This window comes from Thunnus thynnus, chromosome 6 (assembly GCF_963924715.1).
Source record: "Thunnus thynnus chromosome 6, fThuThy2.1, whole genome shotgun sequence".
Lineage (NCBI taxonomy): Eukaryota > Metazoa > Chordata > Actinopteri > Scombriformes > Scombridae > Thunnus > Thunnus thynnus.
In genome coordinates, this window is record NC_089522.1 from 5985064 (window position 1) to 5997189 (window position 12126).

The 12126-nt window shown below is 39.3% G+C and overlaps 1 protein-coding gene across 1 annotated transcript in view; it reads left to right on the plus strand.

Moving 5' to 3' along the window:
* The first annotated feature begins 11658 nt into the window (after positions 1 to 11658).
* LOC137184080 (vitamin D3 receptor A) overlaps positions 11659 to 12126 on the plus strand; it is a 95526-nt gene continuing 95058 nt past the window's right edge. The window contains exon 1 of the mRNA XM_067591413.1: positions 11659 to 11892. The gene's annotated coding sequence lies outside the window, so the exon portion shown is untranslated. The remainder of the gene's footprint in view (positions 11893 to 12126) is intronic.

The following is a 12126-nucleotide window of genomic DNA, read 5'->3' on the forward strand; positions in this document are numbered from 1 at the left end:
TATTTTACAGGATAAGTAAAAAATCTGAATTGCTGATGGCTTTAAAGTCAGTAGGATTCATCCTTTGGGGACTATGAATGTCTACAAAATTTCAAGGCAATTTGTTGACATATTTCAGTCTGGACCAAAGTGGTGGACTAACATTGCCATCTCTAGAGCCACATTGCTAGCATGGCTAAAATCAAACAACTAACTATATTCTGTATAAAATCAATCTATGTAAAAGACGAGAGTTGATGACAGCCGATTAAACCATAAAAGATGTTTATATGCAAGCAATCATGTTTATTTGTGCCTCTTCGTCACTGGACACTGCCCACATTTTCCTCTTCCCTGTAGAACCTGCAGTACCAGCAGTGCTGGAGCTACACACCCTACATTTTTGAGAGCTTGGCTAACATCAGAGGGTGGGGGATAAAATGCATGGTGACTTGGAAGGCTGATATTTGGACACACTTCACTTATAATTCCAAAGAAGGAGTGAGTGTGTTGTCATCTCGGGAGAGAAGCTGCATGGTTATAAAATAGCTGGAGGGAACAGTACTAACCTCAAGAGACACTTCAAAGCGCACCTGAATAAGAAATGAGGACTATTTAAGGTGCCTTCCAAGCTATTTTAAGTTCAGATGAGGGCTACATTTTCGATTGCACTCTGCCTCACTGACTGACTTCTGTTAATAATTTTATGATTTTTTTTTCACTGTGTATATTTTGGATATAATTTTGTTCAGCTACTGTAGGCCTCTGTCTTTTTTACCCAGATTATGCCTGTACCCTACTTCCACTCATGCTTCATGCTTGTCCTGATGTGACACTTGAAAGTCAAATCAGGACAAGTGCTCCTGAGGTCAGCTGAAGTACCACTCTGTTGGGACATTAGAACAAAAATGAAACCTTAATTAACCCCAACTCTGTGTGCAGCAGAGGTGTCCCTTTCCTTTTACCGTGCCGCTAATATCTGGCACTAAACATACATTTTCCAAAAAGCTCCATTCACCGCCCACACTTTTGGGAACACTGTAAGCTGAGAAAAGACTGGAGGGGTAAATAAAACAAGCTGAAGTTTCCGATTCACCGTGTGTCCAGTTTCATCTCCAAAATAAATCTTTCAACCAATAACAAACATTCTCAGTGGTTAACTCAGGAACCACCTCCTGTCAATCTCATCCCATTGAAAGCAAACCAGAGTAACCACAGCAAGTTACTTCTGCCTGTTATAGCCTGTAAAGTGAAATGGAAAGCAAAGATACTGTCAACTGTAGTTTTAAAATGCTCTTGTTAACTGGGAGAAACTTGTAATAATTGCACAGTTTAAGAATTGCAAGATTCAAAATAACCTAACCTAATCTCTTTCAACCATGATAAATTAGAAATTAGCACACATATACATAACAGAGGGACACACTGCAAACTTTTCTATTTTCTGAGCACATGAATCAGTGGGTATGTAGCCAAGAGGATTAAGACTTACTGGTAATAAGTAAATAAGGGAGTGCATTCTGTGAATATTATAGAAAATACATAACTGACGAGCTAAAGGAAGCACATAATTGATGAAAGAGGGTGAGTCCAGTATGCAGTCGAGTAATTACATAATGTAAGTATTAAGTGAATGCAAACATAAGTACACAGTTGCTGTAGTTAAGTACATACAGTAAGTGAGCAAAAAATTAAGTGCATAAGTAAGTAAATAAACACATAAAAGAGTGAGTGTACAGTGAATTGGTGAGTAAGTACATAAGGGAATGATTCAGTAAATAAGAAACCACAAAAGTACACACCACTAAATAAAAATGTATGTGCAGTATGTGCGGCTATACATAAAGTAATTACATAGGATTCTCTGAGAAGTTCAGATTAGGTAAATTCTGTGCGTGCTTATCCCAGTGTCTGATTTCTTGGTGACATCAGTGTCTCCTCCCCTTCTCAGGCCTCCTCTGCACACTAGCGTGCAACAAATACAGCAAGCAGGGACTCTCTTAGTCAAACATTTACCCAAGGCAGGTCAGGGAGCTTACAGTGCTGTCTAGGGGGCCCTCACTAGTCCTGTTTCTACTCTTTCTCCTCAGTCAAATTGTCAGAACACACATTTCAAATGTAAGCTAAATTAGTCAAACTTTTACACACGAGCTTATTGTTTACTTCCCCTCAGCTCTCAATTGCTTTTACTAAAACTTGTCCATTTAAAGATCACTTTAAACATGTATTCACAGACTGACTGAGCTTGTCTGCCCTCCCTGTCACTCAAGTACACTTACACGCACACACAAACATCTCCCTTTTGCCCTCTCCCATGCCCGGCATGTCAGGAAGCTTACTGCTTTGCCCAGAGAGTTCCAACAATACTGCCTCTCCTTTTTTTACCTCACAGCTTTTTAAAAGTCAGAGTTTAAAAAATTAAAATCGGGTCGGCTTGCATTGCGTAACAGTTTGGTGGTTACGTAGCAGCAGCAGCAGCAGACCCTCATCGGTGGTGTAAATATGACGCCAGGATGTAAAGGGCAAAGTGCTGTTTGTTTATTGACAAAATAAAGAGAGAACATTGCATCAATAGGCATCTTGTTTTTGTCATTTCATGTACTATATTATGTCTAATGTATGCATCTGTGTGGAGAATTGTTTCTATAAGTGTCTGTGTGTCTCTTTGTATCCTGTTGTTGCAGGCTTGAGTCAGGAGGGGTTGGCACACCAGTGTGTAATTTTCTATGTATAACTCTGGCTCCGAGGCAGTATGGTCAGGGTTGCCAGTTTATGTTTTTCCTTTTTTTTTTTTTTTTTAAATGAGATCTAAACACACACACACATGCGCATACACACACACCACACACAAAGCAGAAATACACAGATTCTCACAAACTGTAAACATATGGACGCAAACGTATATGCACACGTGACTTCAGGGGACACACACGCTGTGCACACACACATACAGTCTTCAGTTTGGCTGTGCAGTTGGAGAAGAGCTGCACTTTTTTTTAAGTCTTCCCTCTCTCTGGGCAAATTATGCAGGATAATGCAGAAAGCAGTTGAGCTTGTACAGATTTGCACCTGTTGTTTTGGATGGAGAACAAAACATCTAAAACAGCTTGTATTTTACTGGGGTATTACCAAAGGCAGAGCAGGGGAATAACCTCAGCACTCCAGGGCTAACCTGTAGAAAAATGCCAACAACTCAGCCATAAACAAACACACACAGATGTCCTGATATGCAAAACCAAACTCATGCAATCATGCATCCATCCTTCCATCCAAACAGTGTACTTAAAGACACACAATTGCCATCTGCTCCCACACATGCATAGGCTTAAGAAAAGACATTTTCATTCCTCTTGCTGGACAATCAGAAAGTTTCAGAGTGTTTGGGAAGTGCTAAACAAAGTCATAAGGTATAATAAGGTGGATGCTGCAACTTATGATTATTCTCATTATGGATTATTGTTTTGATTAAATGATGAATCCTTTCATCTGCAAAATGGCAGAAAATTGTATAAAATACCAATAACTACACCAAGGTGAGGTTTTCAAATTGCCTTCTTTTGTCTGACTGACAGTCTGAAACACTTTTTGTACAATTTACAATTGTATAAAACAGAGAAAAGCAGCAAATCCTCACATTAGAAAAGTTGGAACCAGAGAATGTTGCAAGAGAATGACATTTTGGCTTGAAAACTATATAGATAATTAGTTGATTATCAAAATTGTTGTTGTTTCAAGCTATAAAAATCACTATTGGAGATTAATGATTTTCTTTTACAAAGCAAAACAGGCTCAAAGCATTTCAAAGTCACATGTAAATAATGTGACAGATATATTTGTTGATATTAGTGTGGAATCTCAACTCAAATGAGATTCAGTTCAATTCAATTCAGTTCAGCTTTAGTAAAAATCAGGTCAGATCAGTTCAATTCAAACTCAATGGTACAGAACCAAAAGCGATGTTGCCAATGCTAAACAGTACCAGCTGGATTGATATGATTAATATTAATAGATGCTAATGAGCAATAAGTATCAGTAATATATCATAAATACACATTCAATAACAATCCATATCACTGCCCTTGCTTTGTTGTCCACATGTATGATTGTGCAGTCACATGCTCGGTGCTCTAGGGTTTAACCCCTACAGCTAAGCATGTGCTTTGGGATGTTGTGATCTGTGTCACATGCGTCTGCTCATGAATGGACTACTGGTCATGCTAGAAAACTGAGTTATGCATGACGATCAGGGAAAGTTGTGCATTGAGACATCTATTGTACCTTGTCTAGCAAATGAATAAATGTAACGTTAAAATGTAATCCATAGTGGTTGCACTGAAACTGTCTCTTGTTGTTAACAGTGGCAAGAGGAACTTGTTTGTGCGCTCTGGAAAATGGTAAAATAGGAAATAGCAGTGTTTGGGACTAATTCCTAGAAAATAAGGATCTGTGGCTGATTTGTGTGTGTGTGTTGTGGTGTGATCTGACGGAGAAAAATATCCTTGAAATATAAAACGCCCAAAACATTTCAGTGGAAATCTAACATGAAAGAGGCAAAATGTCTCTTGTTATATTAAACCTTGATCGTATGTCAAATATGAAAACATAAACTTGACAACTGTTAAATGATATGTGAACGTGACCGGTGATACTTTTCAGTGCATGAAAAATGGCAGAGAAAACAAGAAGCACACAGAATACAGAAGAAGAGCCAGCTGTGGTAGGAAATGCCGACCAACATAAACCACTGTGTCAACAAAAAATAAAATAGCGAATATGGTGAAAAAAACCCTCCACAATGGTAGGTTGAAGACAGAATGGTTGAAGTGGTTGAAAGGAGAATGGCACCGTTCTCTTCTTTGAGACCTGCTCCCAGTTTCCAGCTGTGGGGAACAAGTGTGGGATGTGTGGTACATGACACAAAAACAGAAATCTCAGTGGTAGGAAATTGCCGGTATGGAGTCAAAGTGTATGATTTCATAGTTCACTGAAATTGAATCAAAAGTGGACAAAAATTCCACGAAAAATCAAAAATAGGGGGCACTCAGAAATGCATTCAGAAAAAAAAAAAGTCTTACCCTGCCAGGCAGCGCTGCTTGCTCTGTGTTCTAAAAAGGCAATCCTCATATTTTATACATGAAGTTTATATTATAGCAGCAGTTGCTGAGCATGTCGTCTCGGGACGTGGGCCTCTAACACTGGCACTCCTGTCATGTGAGGATCCATTTTGGGTTCTGACGCAATGCCTGAGGAGCATTACATTACACCGTCATATGAAACACGGGATCAACTCCATGATGAGGGATGTATTGAGAGGATGATACTAGATAAATAAAGAGGAAAATTGAGACATCTTTGTGTAGAAGAGCCCACCAATTAAACTGGAATTTCAACTGTGTTTTCAAAAGTCATGCAATTCCTTTCTGTTTGTTGTGGTGGGGGATCCTCAGTGTTTCCAATCACCAACAGATTAATTTGAAGCTGTGATTTGGGCTTCCTCTTCACCACTTGTGGCAAATCCCACTAGGGCAGAGGTCATGAGGGACCAGAGGGAGAAGGAAGGGTGGCAGGAATGAAAACAGCAAGCAGAGAAAGGAGGCAGACCCTGACCCTGTCACCCTGACCCTGTCATTTTTCTTTAAATCTCTCCCCAAATGAGAAAAAGACCAAATGAAATAAAACGCTAGACGGGCAAACTTTAAGCGACTGCAAACAATTTGAATACTGATAACATGAATCATTTAAGCTTTTCGTCATCATTAATGCCACATTGTAGCAGTTTTCCATGATTCTTGTTTTCGCTGCAGCAAGAATTACTCTTGCCGTGTGGACTGAGCAGAGCGAGACAGAGAGAGAAAGCATGCAGGGCAGTAAGAAATGAAGCAAGAAAGGGAGACAAAAGGAGAGGGGGGTTTGGTGTTGTGCAACAGCCTGACATTGATCAGGGTTGTCGAACGATGACGCGGCAGTCTATTGTCTCATCCGTTTGCAGTCTGCAGCCTCTCCCTCTGTTTTCTGTCTTTTCTCTCTTCCTCTCTGTCAACTCTCCCACTGCCCGGACACTTTCCTTTTCCATTCTTCAACATTGTTCAGATGCAGCTTTAGTAAAAATCTCACAGCTATTGTGTCATTGTTGTAAGAGCATAGACTGAACTTGGTTCATAGTTTTGTTATCAGCCCTCAATCTAGAGGAATTCCACAACTTTTTTCTTTTAAAATGTGCTCATTATCAGATTTATTGTTGTGTATAGAGAACATTGACGATTGTCTCCTGTTTCTGTCCAGGATATACAATTATACAATATACAATTCATTTAACTGTCTGCATACATTTGGTCATATGAAGATCTGGAAGGCTGATATATATATATATATATATATATATATATATATATATGTGTGTGTGTATTTTAAAGAGGCTAAAATTTGGTGATATTTAACATGTTTGTATGAATTAACTAATAAAAACATACAAACACTCATGCATACTCATCCAACTTAAAATAAGTGAGATACAGTATAAGAATCAGTTTGGGTTAAGTACCGCCAACCACAGCCAAAATGTGTAGAATAGTAGTGTATTTCCACGTGTTCCTTTTTTCTGCAGATAAAGAAAAAGGAGTTTATAATCTTCCATTTCTTTTTTTCATGAAAAACTGTTTTGTTCTTTTCAGTGGTAGGGACACTGACGGAAACTATTTTTGCTAACACTTGCTATACACAGGTGGTGTGTTATGATAGAGCTGATTTATGACTGTAGCTTTGTGCAGTGGGCTGTATTCAGTCAGACTCGAAGCGTCTGTGCAGGGTGTGTATCCTCTCCTCAGCCCAGCCACTTCACATTAAACGCTTCCTGAAGAGCTAAAATGAGTGGAAATAATCCATCAAATATATTTCCCCCTTCGGCCAAGTGGATATAACGCAACATGTATTGGTATTTAGTCAGATTTTATTTTGGATCGGCAGCAAAGGAAAAAAAAGTGGAATCCCCTTGAGTACAAATGGAAACATGTTTAATTGCTCCGAGGGTGCACAAGTGAAAGGAAATTTCGAGAAAGTCTTAATGTGTGGTCTACACAGGTGATTTATGCTGCATCACTTCCTCAGGAAATGTCAAACACATAATTGCTTACATGCCCCTAGAAACAGGAAAGACAGAAGAGTGACATCAGCACAATGACTTTGGCATTTGATAAATATTGACAGATTAAATAGAAAATCAAAGAAAAAAAGCTCTAAAGTAGTGCCAGTGCAAGACAAGAATAACAATGAACTTTAAAGAGCACCCAACCAACCGCATGATAGTAATAAGATGTAACCAACTGAATAATCAAAATAAAAATACGTACAAAACAAGCACACCACAAGCACAAGTACGGGAACTAACACAAAAGATGAAATAAAAGTAGTGTGATGATGAAGTAAAACAGACTGGCCTCAAAGGTTTCAAACAAATAAAATCTGTGGTTTGGTGTTTATGTTCCATGAAGTGGACTGCAGAGTCAGTGGGATCGTGGTGGTCAAAAGTTTCTGTTTTATTGTGCCGTTGATCTTGGGATTTAGAACAGAGCGGTGTCCTCAAGAGAGACAGATAGTCAATGGTGGTTAGCGTCCAACAGGTGATGTCTGCTGTACATGAGCTAAATACTCGTTGGGTTTGTAATGTGTCAAAGTGCAATGACACAATGTGTGGCTTCGTGTCAGTGTTTGACAGATGAAATGATCATTAGGTAGTCGGGACAGGTTGTAGTAGTGGTTGTAGTACTGGTGACTGGTACTGTACATTACAGGCAAAATGGACAACATCTTGAATGCTGCTCTGTTTTGCTCTGTTTATCCTTTTGATTTTGGGAGGTCACACCCATACACATGCTACACATTCACTTTCAGTTTAAACTGTTTTTTAACCGCATCCCCTGAATGGATAAAGTGAAAACAACAAAAGTGATAAAGACGTGCAATCCGCTATTTATTTAATTCAGTTTCATATTAATGTAATCTATTACAAAATGTGCACGTAATCCTTACTCAAACACTTAAAACATATGATATCATGGCCTCAAATCTTATGGATTCTAATCAAAGTAGACTGTCAGCTGAAAACAGGGCTTAGTGTATGCGGTGTGCAGTATTTGCTGACTTACTGACCCCATGTTCCAGTTTTGCTCAGCTATCAAATTCACTCATGTCTGATTGGAAAGAATGCAGCACATTTGTTGTGAATATGGGTCAAGTTTATTGATGTTGGAAAATGATGATGACATTGTTGAGGAGTTAGAAGAAGAGGCCGAGCTGAGGAGCATAAAAATATAAAAGGGGGACGAGGAAGGGCCTGGTTGTTCCTGCGACAACTCCCTCAACTGGACTGTGTGATCCTCTGTGTGGCTGTAGCTGCTAAAATATCCCTGAGAGACTTGTGGCACACGAGGATGACACTGCTACCAATCTTCTCGCCACACACTGCGAGTTGATCAAAGAGTGTGTTTGCCAACTGCTGCAGCATTCCTTTAGGTTTGTGCAATTGCGCCTCTCCTTGTGCTTTTTGACTGCAGCTGAAAAATCAGTGTGAGGACTGCATTCATCCAAGTAAAGGTCCAGCCATGTGTGAGAGCCAGTGGGCCAGGGCTCGGCCTGCCTGCGACTATTTGCTTTTCCAGCTGTTTCCTAGACTCACCCTGTGAGTGGGAGAGAGAGTAGTGTGTATGTGTGTGTGGGTTGGTTTGGGGGGGAGGGGGGGTAGGGTGGGGAGTGGGGGGGCGTTGAAGTGAGATGGAGTATGGGAACGGGAAGGAAGATAGTGAGGAAGAGAGAGCTACAGAGAACGTGTGTGTCTCTGTGTATGTACAATTTAAGTGAGAGTGCCTCCTGTTCCTGTTACGTTGATGTGTGTTTGCACAGTGGAAACACCCCGAGACAACCAAGACACCGCATACAGTATATACTCTCTCTCTCTCTCTCTTATACACACACACACACACAGAGGGATGTAGTCCTGTGTGCGCATGCTCCCACACAAACACGCCCATATGCCTGGCTGCCCCTCATATAGACTGATCCGCCTCTCAGACACAAAGCCACAAGGGATGGCCTAGATTCCAGCACATGCACACACAGGCAGGCTGCAAGGAAAAACATCATGCACACATACACATCTGAATATAGAGTATATAAACAGTGTATACACATATGGTTACTTTTTCGTTTCGTATATTCAGTCTATAATAACCTAGTCAACACTGTTGTCTTGTTGTGCATAATGGTAAAATCGTTGTGTTTGATGGTCATTAACACTTGAGGCTTTTAGCACAAAGAAAAAAATGTTACAGGACCCTGAGGGGACAGGCAGGTGTGAGATGTACAGAACCACGCTGTGCATTTAATGGAGTTAGAAAGGTTTTTAAGCCATGACAGCTCTTGGTTAAACTACATGTTTACCATTGTATGACTGTAATATATTTGCCTGTAACCATTTGTGTTTGACATTTATATTTAGGCACTTAGAGCACAATCTTACAAGATTAACATCATGATGATTGCAGCAGTTGATTAGTCCCAATTAGCCTCAAGGACGTTAACGTTAGAAGCAGAGAGCTTGGACAAAAGAATAAAAAAGAAAAGAAAGGGTCACTTGACCCAAATCGCTCTCTCTCTCTCTCTGACACGAAAACACACACACACACACACACATTTGGCATTTACCAGTAGTAATATCTAGCCATGTGATCAATTTATTTTTATTTGCCCAGGGTTTAAGGTACCTGCCTCACAATACAATTGAGGTAATGGCATTTTGTTTGTGAGTAAAAAAGTGATACAATATGTTGGGTTTTGTTTGTTTGATCTGGGTGAACTGACCCTTTAACAAGTTACAACCTTTTAGTGGTTTATTATGTAAAGTATACTGTAGTACAGTATAACAGTGTAATGTATAGTGTAGTATAATAATAAAATAATAATAATAATACATTTTATTTAAAGAGTGCTTTTCAAGATACTCAAAGACACTAGTTTAACATTATAATATAGTGTAGGGTATAGGGCAATATAAGAGCATAATGGAGTATCGTATATGTAGTATGCTATAACAGTATGCAGATTAACTATAATAATAATAAAGTATAGTATAGTATAGCACAGAGCACAGAGTATAATAAAGTATAAAAAGTATGATATACAGTATATATAGTATAATATAGTATAGTAAAGTTTTGTATAGTATAGGGTATAGTACAATACAACAGTATAATGTTATAGTAAGTATAGTATATAACAGTGTAAAATAGAATAATTTAGAAGAGTATAGTGCATAGTATAGTACAATTTAACAGAATATAGTATAGTATACTAAAGTATAGTAATACACATACATTTTAAGAAGTTACAACATTTAGCCAGAGTAGATGTCCCATGCAGCCAAATGTGATAATCATATTGATGTAACAAACTCCACTCATGATGAAGACATCTCCACTGCCTGACAACAACCTTATCCAGTCAGAGAAGCAAGTAAAACAGTATTCTTATACATGAAACAACATTAGTTCTGAACTCATTCACATTACTTTAGAGAGCCAAGAGCTGGGCTTGTGTGATGACATAAAGTAGTTTCTGATATGTTACTGTCACAACATACTTTAATTCGATATGTAAAAATAACAAGCTATACTGTATATCACATGGTGAGAATAGCTTTTAAAACTCCCTTCACAAAGCACAGAAAGCAAGCTTTGAAACACTCTAATCCTTTCACCGAGAACTCAAAGCCACCAATGAGCAGGCTTCAAGTTGCCTTTTTTCCATCTGTGAGAGAGGGCTAATGTTGCCTGTCTCATATGTATCATTGGCTATAGCCTGAAATGGCAAGTTATGGATTTACTTAGTTGCCAACACGGACCTTCTTGATACTGAAAGGTCATAAGTTAGATCCTTGTAAGATACAAATGGCCTAAAGTTCAGTTGGCATACCCTTGATGAAAAAAGACTCCTAAGTCCAGCTCCCCCAGGCTGGTGCAATGCACTGACACATCCAAGGAAATGACAAGAAATGAATATAAGAGGAGAATCATTCCTAATTACAGAGTCGGTGTTGTGGTGATTGAAGAGCTATAATAATACCCCCCAGGGGAGACATAGTATAGCACCACAGGACCCCATCATCCCTCTAAAGTGTTCCACCAAGCAGACAAATTAGCTCTGATGTCTCGCTATACGCTATGGACAAAGTTAGTTAGTGGGTTAGAGGAAATGTTTTCACTGACCTTTTATGTTCTCGGTATGTGTATACTATCAGTTACCACCAGTTTCCAGGACAGACAGATCAGAGAGAGGAGAGAGGATGCTGGAACTTTCATATATTATGTATAGGTAAATCATAAATAATTTACAATGAGATATGTGGAGTGACAAAGTTCATTTAATGCTTAAACACAAATGTACACACACACACAAATATACCAAAAATGATAATAACTTCAGTGACATTTCTCACCATCTCTTCTGTCTCCATTTCTGCAGACAAGAAAACGCCCTGGACATCCCGAGCGCCAGAATATATGATAAATTATTTTCTTCTGTGTAATTATGTGATTTGTTTTGTTGTATTAACTGTTATTTTGGACGAAATTGTTTACTATATATCAGGCTGTCTGCTACGTCACGACACACCCCTATATGGTAGGGAGACAGCTGGAGACTCAGCTCGAGACTGATAAGCGTCTCGACCAATGGGAACCAACACTATTACCGAGTGGAGAGCTGTGATTGGACACTGGGAGGATTATATATATGTATAGATATGCCTGACTGCTAAAATGTGGGGGCGGGACTATGGAGAAGCGCTGTCCATCTATGTTGATACAGATCTAAAAAACTGGACTAACACAGTGTCTGCTTACGTTGCTCTTCGCATGGACTAATGTAAGTTATTTTGCACTTTTCAGTTCCTTTCGGTGTTCGCCTTGTAGTGAAAGGTGTTGCAACAGTGTAATAGCATTGTAGTTTTGCTCTTTTTCGTTTCGTTTTTCTGAGAAGTGCTTTCAGGCCGAGTGGCACACGCGCTTTTCAGGCCAGTAAAGTGTGCTGCTGTTAACGTAGCGTTAGCTGCTGTTATTGCTCTCTAGCGGGCTGCAGTATTTTGACATGCCGCTGACA